Below are 13984 nucleotides of genomic sequence, written 5' to 3' on the forward strand. Positions count from 1 at the left end.
TCTACACTCCACTCCTTCCCTTCCGTTGTCCTTTTTTTTCTCTCATTCCCTGTACTTCTTCCAGCATTCTTTTTCCCTTTCCTTCCTCATAAATTATCACATTTTACTTGCTCTTACTTGTATCCTTCCTCCACCTCAGATTGTTTTTACCCTGACGCTCTCTTCACCTTCCCCTCCTTTTATTTAATGATGTATAAAAAAAATGCTAGAGAGCACCAAACGATAGTTTTTGAGTGTATGATATTTAGGTAAGTCAGTCATTCTTTCAGTACCCGCAGCACATCACCACACGTTATAGAAATGCTTCCTACGATGTACTCAGGCGATGACGTGACTTCCGCGGCTCAGTCAGTGTTCTCCTCCCTTCTTCCTCCCCCCCTCCCCGCCTCCCCAGTCTTCCCCGCCCCTCACGTGACGCCACTATAAAGGCTCCATCAGTGCCTCTTCCCGTCATAACGTAACTCCCGTCAGACGCCTTTATGTAATGGTATTTCAACTGTGTTCCTGTGGCAGAGTGGACGCTCGGGCAGCCTCGCGTCCGGCCACGTCCGCCCTGCACTTCCTCCCTTCACCTCTTTCAATGTTTAGTGGATCTTATCTCGCCAGCGTTAGTAATAGTCATTAGCGCTCGTCCCACCTTGACGGTTCGCTAGGGGAGGCACGAAGCGACGGGGGAAATGGGAAGGGGAGAGAGGAAGACAGGGAGTGGGAGGGGAGGAAGAGGAAGGAAGTGGAGCTTCGAACCCTAGGATAAAGAGGAGAGTGTTCGAGCAAGTGAAGCTTTGAACCCCGGGGTAAAGTGGAGAGACTGTTAGAGCAAGTGAAGCGCCCGAGGAGAGGGAGGGGTGAGGCAAGAGGAGAGAGAGCATGTTGGGAGGTGGTGTGGAGGGGAGGGAGGGAGAGTGGAGAGGATGAGAAAGTGGGAGAGGGAAGGAAGGGGAGATAGTTATGGGGAAGAGAGAGTGGTGGGATGAGGGAAGTATGGTAGGGAGACAACACACTGGGGGAGATAAGGGTGGTGAAGAAGGAGGGGAGTGAGGTGCCGGTAGGTGGTCAGTGGTAGGTGGTAGGGAGAGTGAAGATGGGAGAGTGGTGTGGGACGCCTGCTTCCAACACATGAAATTACACAATAATCAACTATTCCATATATTCAAGACGCGTTTTCAAGCAAGATGATCAAAAGTACATCTGAACATCACTAATGGCGAACAAAACATGAGGAAGGTTACGAAAACTGCCCCTTAGCTTAGCAGGCCTAGGGAGGGATACCAACATGGACAAGTCAGACGCACCATTACCATTATATCATAGTGTGGATGTATACGGTTTTCCTTCGTGTGGATGTATACGGTTTTCCTTCGTCAGTCCTTTTTTTTATTACCTGAAGTATCTGTTTACAATAAGGAAGACTGTCCTTAAACTTAACCGGCCTAGCAAGGGCTACCAACACGACCAATGCAGGGATACCAACATTTCCACATTTTTTTTACTTACAGCATAAATATCAATACACTTTTCACTTGCTTGGTCCTTCCTCGATTATCTGTAGTGTCTGTTCATATTAAGACACTCAAATGCATACGTATTACCTGAGTAGTGACTGTATAACGAGACACCAGGTGACGAAATGAACACATGACAATCAGTGATTAAGACTCCCTCCACATTCACTTACTCCACACGGTCGCCACACAGCCCCCTCATTACTTGCACAGTATCAGCAGCACACTTACCAGGAAAAGCGGTCACCAGTGTCCAGGAATTACGTATCACTAACAAGATTATCACTGCGCGCGTACCCGAACACTGCCGGTTGTCTTGTGGGCCTCCTGTCTTGTTTACCTCCTCCTCCTCCTCCTCGTTCTCCCCCTCCCTGCCATTCCCAGCTCCCCTCCTACGACGCCACCGCCCTCTACTGCCCCTCTCATCCACGAAATAGGCTTGTTTTTCTATAGTATTTCATGATGTGCCATAATTATTCATGAAATATAAATACAAAATTCAAGTGAGTGGTCTAAGTTTTAAAGGAATGTTTTGAGATGTCACCCACCTCATGCCCTATGAAAAACCAAGTTATTTATTTATTGTTTTTGTTGTTGTTGTTTTAAGATGCAGTGTAATCATTGTTCAATGATTTAAAATGTAACGTATATAATATCTAAGTTTTGAGTATTAGTAGTGGTAATAATGGCTTAGAGTTATGATATGAATCTTAGGTCTCTCTCTCTCTCTCTCTCTCTCTCTCTCTCTCTCTCTCTCTCTCTCTCTCTCTCTCTCTCAACAACTCCATACCCACCACACAAATTTAGTACCGTTTCCCCCACCCCTCCATCAGTCTGCACCAGGAAAGCGGGGGTGTGGAGGTATCGTGAGATAGTAAGAGGGGTGCACTGGCCGGCAGTGACTGATGACAACGCAATGAGTGGCAGCAGCCCATCCGGCACGATTCACCTATCACAAGAATTCACCCACCTCACGCGCAGTCACGCTCGCCATTCAGAAACAGAGGACGTAATTACAAGTTATAGCGAGAACCGGATTAACATATGCATGTACATTTTAGTTTAGGATGACATGCCTTCAAAGACCACACGCATAAAGCTGGCAATAATCCCCACCAGTCACAAAGATGAACATGAGTGAGAGGCTTGTGAGTATGACCCTTGGAAGTGCTGTGCAGCCTGACACGTGTCCTTTGATGCATAATTCCCTTTTTAAATTAAAGATACTGAGAAACATGTATACATTTAGATCCTAATACCACATCTCATGGCACATATTATATTATATTTTCTATAGGGATGGACATGAGTGAGAAGCTTGTAAATGTGACTCATAGAAACGCTATGCAGCCTGACACGTCTTCCTTGCAGCATGATTCCCTCTTAAATCGAGGATATTTACACATGTATCCATCCAGACCCCAATACCAGCTCCCAAGACACATATATTCTGTTTTCTTCGTCTAACATTACAGTTCCTGCCTCCGTGACTCAGCGTCCTGCACTACTTGACATGATCGAGGAAAAACACACATCCTATTTCTATTTCCTGAATGTGGGACGCTCTCCTCATCCTGGAGGGGCGTGTAGGAGTGTCCCCTCTAGGCGTCCAGCTCGTGCCCAGACGCCGCGGTCAAGGAGGAGGGAAGGAAGGGTGGCAGGTAAGGATTTCAGGGAACAATTGAGTGACTTATATTGTAATTATCTCCGGTGGTGCGGGGCGGGGCGGGGCGGGGCGGGGCGCGATAGGGTCCTGTCGATGTGCGCTGTTTCACTTCCTGGTCGGGTCTTCTTGTGTTGTGCTCTATGTGGATTCTTTCTGTGACGAACTGTGACTCTCCCAAAGAGCACGGTATGAAGTTCCTACGGTCCTTGCCACGTAGGAACTCTATACCTCGCTAGCCGGTGAGTCTGGGCTGACAGAAATGTAGCGGTGGTGCTGGTAGTGGTGATGGTGACGCTCAGTGATGAAGGTGATGATGTATTGTCCTGTTCGCCTCAGGGAGTGTTTATCTGAGGCGGTCTTGCTTAGCGGGAAGCTTTGATTAAGAATATCCTTAAAATAATTTATACATTATTACATCTATAGCGATATTACATGTATGTTTTTGATTGTTTTATTCTTATTTATCTATCTATATATATATTTTTTTTATTTACAAATACATAAATCGGACTTTCCTTGTTTACCTAATTACACTTGGCGGTACATATTCATAGTGAACAATAGTTAATCTATGAAAAATTACATACACACACACACACACACACACACACACACACACACACACACACACACACACACACACACACACACACACACACACACACACACACACACACACTTTTAACAACCACGTAATCACATATTTTTGTCATAACCTTTGACTTTTCAGGCAAGAATATTTCATCAGCTTTACAAATCTTTTTTTTTTCATAGGTTCAAAGTATCTATGATTAATATGTGTCTTTAAATAAAGAAGAGTTGGTATATGTGTGTGTGTGTGTGTGTGTGTGTGTGTGTGTGTGTGTGTGTGTGTGTGTGCTGCGCGCGCGTGTGCGTGGGTGCGTGCCTGGGTGCATGTGCGTGCGTGTGTCTGTTTTGCCTGGCGTCCGCAGCAATCATTCCCGCTACACTGAGACGCATTTTAGAGAAAGGAAGAAGAAGAATAAAAAAAAAGATCACAAAGAAAGAAGCGAAGAAGAAAAGGAATCGGTACCAGAAAGAAGAAGAGAAAGAAAAACGAAGCGGAAACAGACCAGAAGAGAGAGAGAGAGAGAGAGAGAGAGAGAGAGAGAGAGAGAGAGAGAGAGAGAGAGAGAGAGAGAGAGAGAGAGAGACGGATTGCATTTGTTTCCGTATTCAAATCTAAAATGTCTCGGGAATACCTGACTGCAAGCGGAGTCAGCTATATTGTAAATCTTTCGGGTCTTTTATGGAGAATACCCGAGGCAATGCAAAGCAGCTGAATATAAAAGGGGCCTTTGTATCCCCCTCCTATGACTCCCCCAACTCCTCCCTCCCTCCCTCTTCTTCCTTCCCCTCTCTTCCTCTCTCCCCTCACTCTCCCACTCCCTCTACCTACCCCTTCCCCCCAACCAGGCCGCCGCCAGGACAAAGACAGGACTGCATCTTCCATATTGTCGCCATTTTCTGAAGGAATGACTCTGGCTGGCTCGCACACACACACACACACACACACACACACACACACACACACACACACACACACACACACACACATACACGCACAACAAAGAAAATGGACGTTTCATATAAACAGAAACATTTCATTTTTATATTTTCGCATCTAAAACATCATTTAGTAACCCACTTTCTTTTCTCTTTATTCGAGGACACACACACACACACACACACACACACACACACACACACACACACACACACACACACACACACACACACACACACACACACACACTCAAGAAAACCAAAACAATAAACAAAGTAAATACACATCTTTACAAAAAACCCAGCAAATATTTAGCCTCACAATAAAAGCACCAATATCGTGCAATAAAAGAATAATGGAAAAAATAAATAAATAAAAAATACACCCAAAAAGAAAGCTAAAAAAATAATAAAAGTGGGGTCTCCATTTTATAAGGTAATGGGATGTGAAACTAGCCTTGTATGGCCTTCTTGGGGGAGGAAGAGGAGGAGGAGGAAGGGGGAGGAGGAGGAGGAGGAGGAGGAGGAGGAGAAAGGTGTCCTGGAAAGAAAGAATTTGTCCCCAGTAAAAAGGAAAATGTGAAAATAAGCGAGTCCTTGTTCGAGAAAATGCGTTCCCTGCAGAGAGAGAGAGAGAGAGAGAGAGAGAGAGAGAGAGAGAGAGAGAGAGAGAGAGAGAGAGTGCAGACGACGGGAACATTACACACACACACACTCCCGTCATATTCCTATGTACCTAACTACCTACCTACGTACCTACATACATACATACACACCATCCATCCATCACAATCACCTAGAATTATATCAATTAACAGAAAACAATTTGAGTAATTTGTTTACTAAGTGTTGTGGCGAAACAATGAGTAGAACGGTGGCTGGGTTTACGGTGACTTACACAGTGGAGAGAGAGAGAGAGAGAGAGAGAGAGAGAGAGAGAGAGAGAGAGAGAGAGAGAGAGAGAGAGAGAGAGAGAGAGAGAGAGAGAGAGCGTAACGGTGGCGGAAAATGACGAAAAGTGACGGGATGGTGACTAGTTGTAAGATGACGTGGTGTGGGGAGGAATAGAGGGTAAAGGTGACGGGAGGTGACGGGAAGTGGCTGGAGGTAACATGCAGCACGGATGACTTAATGACAAGGAGAGAGTAAAGGAGACGGGAGGTAACGGGGAGTGACGGGATGGTGGAGAGAGAAGGTAAATGTGACGGGTGGTAAAGAGATGTGACGGAAGGTAACATGAAGATTTGTGGTGCATTAAAGTGTTGCCACATAATTTTGGGACGGCATGAAGTGACACTAGGTAACTTTTGGTGACTTGTGATAACTCTGATAACTCTGGGAGAACTTTGTGGTAACTTTGGAGACAAGTTTGAGGTATTATTGTAGTAACTTTGGGCGATTTTGGAGTAACTTAGCTGATGTGTAAAATACTTATACAGCGCCAAAGATATACACGACAAATTCCATCAGCCAAAAAAATGAAATAAAATACGATTGCCTTTTATTTATTTATTTATTTTTATGTATTAGGGAAATCGAACAAGATAAAAAAATAAATAATTAAAAAGTTCATTATGCCATTCTCAAAAAAAAAATAAATAAATAAAACAGGTATAAGAAAACCGAAATACGAGTCAGAAAACCAAGCTGCATAAAAGTAAACAAAAAAAAAAAAGATAAGAAGGAAAAACTCAAACTCATAAACGCCTCAAAAAAATAATAATCGTGCATCGTAGACAAGAACAAAGTAATTACCCGAAGAAACGTAAATAAACACTGAGAAATGAACCTCAACAAATAAGCCCAAGAGATGAGATGAATGAAGCATCCCTCACGGCACACCATCCCTCTCTCTCTCCCTCTTTTCATACGAGAGAGAGAGAGAGAGAGAGAGAGAGAGAGAGAGAGAGAGAGAGAGAGAGAGAGATCAGGTAGCGCAGTCTCTTTCCACTTCTTTTTCTGAACCTTCTCCCTCGCAACCCACACGTCCTTTACAACACGTCACGGACCTGGGCTAAGGACACGCCCACGGACATTGAAAGAAGCAGCAACATGTCCATTTTTTTTATTCCACCATCCCTTCCCCTTCCCCCTCTCTCTCTCTCTCTCTCTCTCTCTCTCTCTCTCTCTCTCTCTCTCTCTCTCTCTCTCTCTCTCTCAAGGTGTGCAGTTTCTCCTTCAGGTGTACAAGTGACCCTTCTGACTTAGCTAATGATTAAGTAAAGCGTAAACATCCCTCATTAACTAACTCTGCCTGCTGGTGGTGGTGGTGGTGGTGGTGGTGGTGGTGACAGTGAGACAGGCCAGGGTGGTGTAGGTGCCTGACTGAAGGTGGACTGGGTGACACTGGTGGTTGTTGCAAAAGGGGTGGAAGGGAGTTACTTAGTGGCAGGCTGAGTGAACTATACTCGTGGTGAAAATGGCAGGTTGTAGTAGTGATATGGGGTGTGGGGAGTGTGGTGGTGTGGGTGATGCAGGTGGTGGTGATGGTGTCGTGTGGCAGTGAGGGTGAAGGACCGAGGGGGATAGGTGGTGTGAAGGAGGTGGTGGTGGTGGTGGTGGTGATGGTGGTGGAGGTGGTGAAGGAAATGACAGTATAGTGAAACTGATACTGGCGAGAGAGAGAGAGAGAGAGAGAGAGAGAGAGAGAGAGAGAGAGAGAGAGAGAGAGAGAAAGAGAGAGAGGAAGTGAAATACCAAACTCACAAAACTTTATCCAGCAGCCAATACTCCCGATGAATTTCCTAAGAAGACTCGCCGTCGTTGCTGTTGTTCCGCAAACTCACTGTCAGATTAAGTACAACCTGGGCGCCGCCGTTCCCGAGGCAGCAGGATATTTGCCCTTGCTAAACCCCTACTTCGTTCCTCTCCCTCCCGTCATCTCCCTCACTCATTTTATTCTCCCCCTCTCTCTCCATCTACTCTCCTTCTCCCTAGCTATTCTATCCTGCTTCTTTCCTGCCCTCCTCCCTTCCTCCTCGCGGCCCACACATCACTTCTTAGCAGTGTTTATCCGACAATAAGAGTTATCATTACCCATCATGATTACCGCTGATCTTGAGGCTTTTTTTCTTGCTGTCCACCACTACCTTCATCTCCGCCTTCTTCTGTCCCACCTGCTCTTCTCCTCCTCCTCCTGTTGCTTCTTCGCGTCCTCCTGCTCCTCCTCCTCCATCTCCTGTTCTTTTTCCTAACAAATAATCAGATAGTGGTGACTGCAGCGAGAGTAAGGGCGAGGCTAGGCGAGGAGGTGCATGACAAAGAGACAATAATGCAGCGAGCGACAGACAAATGCCTTCATAATCTCACACTTACCAGATAATCTTTTCCTCAAACATGTAGCACTGTACCTCCACTTCTCCCTCTCTTTCTTTCCTCATTGTCTTATTCCCCCGTCCACTTTGTCCATCTCCTCCTCCTCCTTATTCTTCTTCTCCTCACAATCTCTTTTATCACTCCTCCTCCTTCTCCTCCTCCTCCTCCTCCTCCTTCTCCCATCCCTTCGCCGTCAACATTCCCAGCAAAACACACTCATTTATTATCTTCCAACTGGTCACGACTCCTGGCTAGTGCTTCACGCGGCCCAACAAGACTTAGAGGGCTCCGAGACGCTATTAGCAAGATCGTCTAGTGCCTGTACTTATCTGGGCGAAAGGTGAAGTGGAGAGAATGCAGCTGAGGGTGGCAGGCAGGTCGAGTAAGTAGGTAGGTAGGTAGGTGGATGAGACTTCAGTGGATTAGGTGTTCTTGCGTCGACAGGTTCTGGTGGTGGCGGTGGTTGTGGTTGTGGTGGTGATGGTGGTGGTGTTGTTGGTGGTGGTGGTGCCTCAGACAGACCTGTAAAATGCAACAGTTGTAAAGAAAAAAAAAGTAGTGAAGAAGGGAAGAGATTAATTGACTAACTAAATGACTGACTAATTGGTTAACTGATTAACTGATAAACACACACGCACTCTCTCTCTCTCTCTCTCTCTCTCTCTCTCTCTCTCTCTCTCTCTCTCTCTCTCTCTCTCTCTCTCTCTCTCTTACCAACAACTTAAAATATCTAAAACTTGCGGAAACCTATATAAAGAGAGAGAGAGAGAGAGAGAGAGAGAGAGAGAGAGAGAGAGAGAGAGAGAGAGAGAGAGAAAGTGGTGAAGAAAAATGGTGCTAGGTTGGTCTCTCTTCTATCGCAAACGAGAAATCTATGGTAATGTGGAAGAGTCTTGGAGTAATCGCGGATCAGCAGCCTGCCTCATCACACATCATCACCATACATCACCATCCTCATCATCACCATCATCATCATCATTATTATTATCATCTCCGCCATTATTATCACTGCCACCATTATATAACTATCTCCTGTTATTTTATCGTTATGTTGTCTGTTGATATTTCTTCCTCTTTTTTCTGATTCTCTTTCTCCTCCTCTTTCTACTTCCTCCTCCTCCTCCTCTTCACTATCATTGTCATTAATATCTTAAGTCAAACTGATATGGTGGTGGTGGTGGTGTTCTTGGTGGTAGTGATGGTGGTGATGGTAGTAGTAGTAGTAGTAGTAGTAATAGTAGTAGTAGCAGTAGTAGTAGTAGTAGTAATTATAACGATGATAATGATAATAATAATAACAACAACAACAACTACAACTCTCTCTCTCTCTCTCTCTCTCTCTCTCTCTCTCTCTCTCTCTCTCTCTCTCTCTCTCTCTCTCTCTGCTTAATCTACACAGGGACTTGCGAGAGTAACCTTAGACCAATAGCAGCTGTGTCTCCCCCTTTCCTCTCCCTCTCCCTCTCCCTCTCCCTTCTTCCCTCTATCTTGCCTCCCACCCTCACTCCCTCCCTCGCTAACACCAGAGATACTAAGATTATTATTTCTATTTTTCACTTCTCTTTCTCTCTCTCTCTCTCTCTCTCTCTCTCTCTCTCTCTCTCTCTCTCTCTCTCTCTGACACTCGACTCGTGACCAAGAAACACATTATTATTATCACTTCGCCTTCAAAACAGAAGTGAATAATGAAAGACGATGACCACGCGAGGGAGTTAAATTGTTGTTTTCTTTCATCACTCAGTCCCGTCAGTCAGTTTCATCTCATCGCTGCTTAATTTATTCGTCATAATCTCGAGTGTCTATATATACATTTTTTTTGTTGTTGTTGTCGTTGCATGTTTCTTATTACTTATTTTATTTAATGAGTATTTATTTTTTTCTGTCGTTTTAAGTTTTTTCTTTTTTCGTAGTGGTAGAGTCCAGTGAAAAAAAAACAGAAATAAAAGAAAAATAACTAAAGAAAAAGTTGACGTGTTTATGAGGAATGAAACATGAAATCTTAACTCTTTTGCATATAACCTTTTTTTCTTTTACTTTCTCTTTTTTTCTTTTTTGTGTGCGTGAAAAGCTGATGAAAAAAAAAACATGATGGAAAAGAAGAAAAAAAGTTAGATGAGAAATAATAATCTAAGAACACAAGACAAAACCAAACTAAGGTGATAATTTAAAGAGACAAAGACAGAGAGAAAGAGAAAAGTAAAAAAAAGAAAATAAACAAAAACGAGAGAGAGAGAGAGAGAGAGAGAGAGAGAGAGAGAGAGAGAGAGAGAGAGAGAGAGAGAGAGAGAGAGAGAGAGAGAAAAGGGAACTGAGTAAACAAAGGCCACTTCGAAATATCAAGGAGCAAAAGAGAAACAAACAAATAACATGTAGCGAGTAAAAGTGAGACAGAAAAAAGTTCACAGACATCTCTCTCTCTCTCTCTCTCTCTCTCTCTCTCTCTCTCTCTCTCTCTCTCTCTCTCTCTCTCTCTCTCTCTCTCTCTTTAGTAAATCAGTGTCAGCAGTGTCTTCCCCGATGACCAAAGAAGACGGAAGAAGAAGCAGGAGGAAAAGAAGAAACGAAGAGGAGGAGGAGGAGGAGGAGGAGGAGAGTTAGTGGGACGGGCCGTGACGTTCTCAGAGTTACGGCACCTTTGTTTGTTATCTAAAGCTGAGCCGAAGGTGACGAAAAGACGAGGCAAAGGGAGGGAAGAGAAGGGAAGGGAAGGGAAGGAAAGGGGAGGGAAGGGAAGGGAAAAGGAAGGGAAGAGAAGAGAAAAGAAGGTAACGGAGATGTGAGCAAGAGAGAAAGGGAGATAAGCAGGAGAGAGAGAGAGAGAGAGAGAGAGAGAGAGAGAGAGAGAGAGAGAGAGAGAGAGAGAGAGAGAGAGAGGGGTAAGAGTAAATGAACAGGTGCAAGGAAAAGTAATAAATGGAAGAAAAAAATTGTTAAGTGAAAAGAATGAAGGAGATAGAGAAGGGAGAAAAAAAGAAAACAAGGAAGAGTGGCAGGAAAAAAGTTAGACGATTGAAGACGAAAAAAAAAATTAATATAGGAAGTTAAAAGGTTAAACAAAACAATAAAGGGAGAAAGGAATGCAAAAAAAAAGGCTGCATATAACTCAAGTAAGGAGGAAGTATTAGAGGAAAGGAAGAGGAACAAATGGATACACAGACAAACAGATGGGAGGAGAGATAAGGCTGAGGGTTTAAAGGGAAATGGAGGTGTTGTGTGTGGTGGTGATGGTGGCGATGGTGGTGGGGATGTTTACACCAAGATAACCGTTAGTTGGCTGGTGTTCTCTCCTCCACACGCACGCACACACACACACACACACACACACACACACACACAGGTACAGAGCTTCTATAATTTACTATAATTACTCCCCGCTGGTTCCCATATCCTCTCTCTCTCTCTCTCTCTCTCTCTCTCTCTCTCTCTCTCTCTCTCTCTCTCTCTCTCTCTCTCTCTCTCTCTCTGCTTTCTTCCCTTCACATTTTCTCCCCTTAGTATTTTCTTTTTCTCTAAATTTTCTATATCACCGCCACCATCACAATCTAACGTTAGCTAACCCAATCTAACCAACTTAACCTACCTAACTTAACCCATCTTCGAAGTGGCGTTTTTTTTCTGTCATCTTTCGCTTCTTTCTCCCCTCCATCTTTTCCCTTCTTCCCTTTTCTCTTTCTCCATCCATATCTTTTCCTTCTTACCTGCACAACCAGACCAAGCTAATTGTCATGAAAGTTACGTAATTACAGGTATTGTATTTCTATTACAATTACCCGCGTTACTACCACCACGATCACTAATGTTGTGACTATCACCACCACCACCACCCACCACCACCACTACCACAACACCAGAATAGTTATATAACATCACCCTCATCACCACAACAGCTGCGATTACTACCTCCACCACCACCCACCCACAACCACCACCACCACCCACCCAGAACCACCACCACCACCCATGAGACCACCACCACCACCATCACCACCACCACCCGCCCTTTCCTTTCCCTCCCCCGTCAAGCACAACTTTTTTGACGTAAAGTTTCAACCATTCCTGGATTATGCAAACTGTATATTTATGCAAATCCTTCTCAGATTCCCTCTGCTCGACGCGATTCTGTCTCTTTTCCACAATCCCGTAATGGAAGGGAAGACGTAAACTCCTGGCTCCCATTCCAGACGTTAACATATTGTATCATAATAGATTAGCATGGACGAGCAAGGCAAGGTAGAGGAACAGGGAGAAGGGAAGGAGGGAGAAGTGGGAAGGGAGGTGTAGGGTAGGTGAAGGGCAAAGGATAATAGGGAAGAGGGGGAGGAAGAGGGAGGTGATGGAGACAGGAGCAGGGGAAGAGAAGGGAGACAGGGAAGATAGGTGAATAGGAGAGAGTGGTGATGGGGACAAGAACAGGAGGAGAGGGAGAGGAGGATAGGGGAGGAGGTAGAGACAGGTGATGGAAACAGGATTGTGTAGACAGGCAGACATGTAGAAAGGTATGTAAGGAAGAAGGCACGAGAGAGAGAGAGAGAGAGAGAGAGAGAGAGAGAGAGAGAGAGAGAGAGAGAGAGAGAGAGAGAGAGAGAGAGAGAGAGAGAGAGAGAGAGAGAGAGAGAGAGAGAGAGAGAGAGAGAGAGAGAGGTGGAAAGAGGAATAATAACTGAGGAAAGAATAAAAAAGGAAAGAATAAAGGAGTGAAAAGGAGTAAAACAAGAGGAGGAGTAAGCTAAACAAGAAAGGTTGGGTAGAGGAGGAGGATGAGGAGGAGGAGGAGGAGGAATATGCAGTAGGATTGGAGGGAGTAAGTCAGAGGGAGGTGTCGAGAAAGACTGCAGGGTGAGGGTGGAGGAGAGAAGAGAGAGGAAGAGAGAGGGAGAGAGAGAGTAAGGGAAGGAGGGAGGGAGGGAAGGAGAGAGACTGTAGGGAGAAAAGTGGGAGGGAGAAAAAGAGAGATAAAGAGATGCTGAAGAGGAGACAACGGAGAGACAAGAACAGCTGGTGACAGACAGATATAAGGAGAAGGAGGAGAAGGAAGAGGAGGAAGAGAAGGAGGAGGAGGAGGAGGAGGAGGAGAACACAGAGTAAGAAGGATCAGTATCAAAATGGCGACAGTAAGAGGGAACAAATGGCAAATAAAAACATAAAGGGCAAAGAAAGAAAGAAAACGGAAGGAGAGAGAGAGAAAAACGAAAAGAAATACGAGGCAACATAGAGACACGAACGAAAGAAAAACGAGATGCGAAAGACAAAAGACGAGAAGGAAATAGAACAAAAAATATATAAACGCAAAAAAAAAAAAAAAAAGAACGAGTTGGGAAGACTAAGGAAAAAATAAGACACACCACACGAAAGCAGAGAGAGAGAGAGAGAGAGAGAGAGAGAGAGAGAGAGAGAGAGACGTCCAGGATCAGATTGCACCAGAAAAGGTTGATGGAGGAGACAACATCACACCACCACCACCACCCAAACCACCACCACCACGACCATCACCACCAAAACGCTTCTAACCCTGAGCACCAACACCACCACCACCACCACCGAGAAGGGAGACATTTGCGGTGGGCTGGCAAACACGGCACTGTGGCCAAGATGTGAAGGAGATTCGCAATGGCGTTCGCTAGGACTGACATTTATGGAGACATATGCTACCAGACTTATAAACAAGGAACACACGACCACCACCACCACCACCACCACCAGGAAGAGGAGCAGCAGCAGGAGGAGGAGGAGGAGGCGAAGGGGGAGAGAACAATAGTAGCAAGAAACAAGCACGTATAAAAATAGAAACAAAAGAACATGAAGAGGAGAACTGGGGAGGAATGACGACTAAGAGATAAAGATTAACAATAAGAAATAAGAAGAAAAGGAAGAAGTATTTGGATGTTGAGCAGGAGAAGGAGAAGGAGGGGGAGAGAACAATAATAGCAAGAAACGAGTACGTATAAAAATAGAAACAAAGGAACATGAAGACGAG

General features: G+C 44.8%; 1 long non-coding RNA gene across 1 annotated transcript in view; it reads right to left on the reverse strand.

The window, feature by feature from the left end:
- Positions 1 to 4868: 4868 nt before the first annotated feature.
- The window catches only part of LOC135099809 (uncharacterized), a 49602-nt gene continuing 40486 nt past the window's right edge, over positions 4869 to 13984 (reverse strand). Inside the window, exon 3 of the long non-coding RNA XR_010268392.1 lies at positions 4869 to 8532. This is a non-coding gene — a long non-coding RNA (uncharacterized LOC135099809). The remainder of the gene's footprint in view (positions 8533 to 13984) is intronic.

This window comes from Scylla paramamosain, chromosome 1 (assembly GCF_035594125.1).
Source record: "Scylla paramamosain isolate STU-SP2022 chromosome 1, ASM3559412v1, whole genome shotgun sequence".
NCBI classification, from domain to species: Eukaryota; Metazoa; Arthropoda; class Malacostraca; order Decapoda; family Portunidae; genus Scylla; species Scylla paramamosain.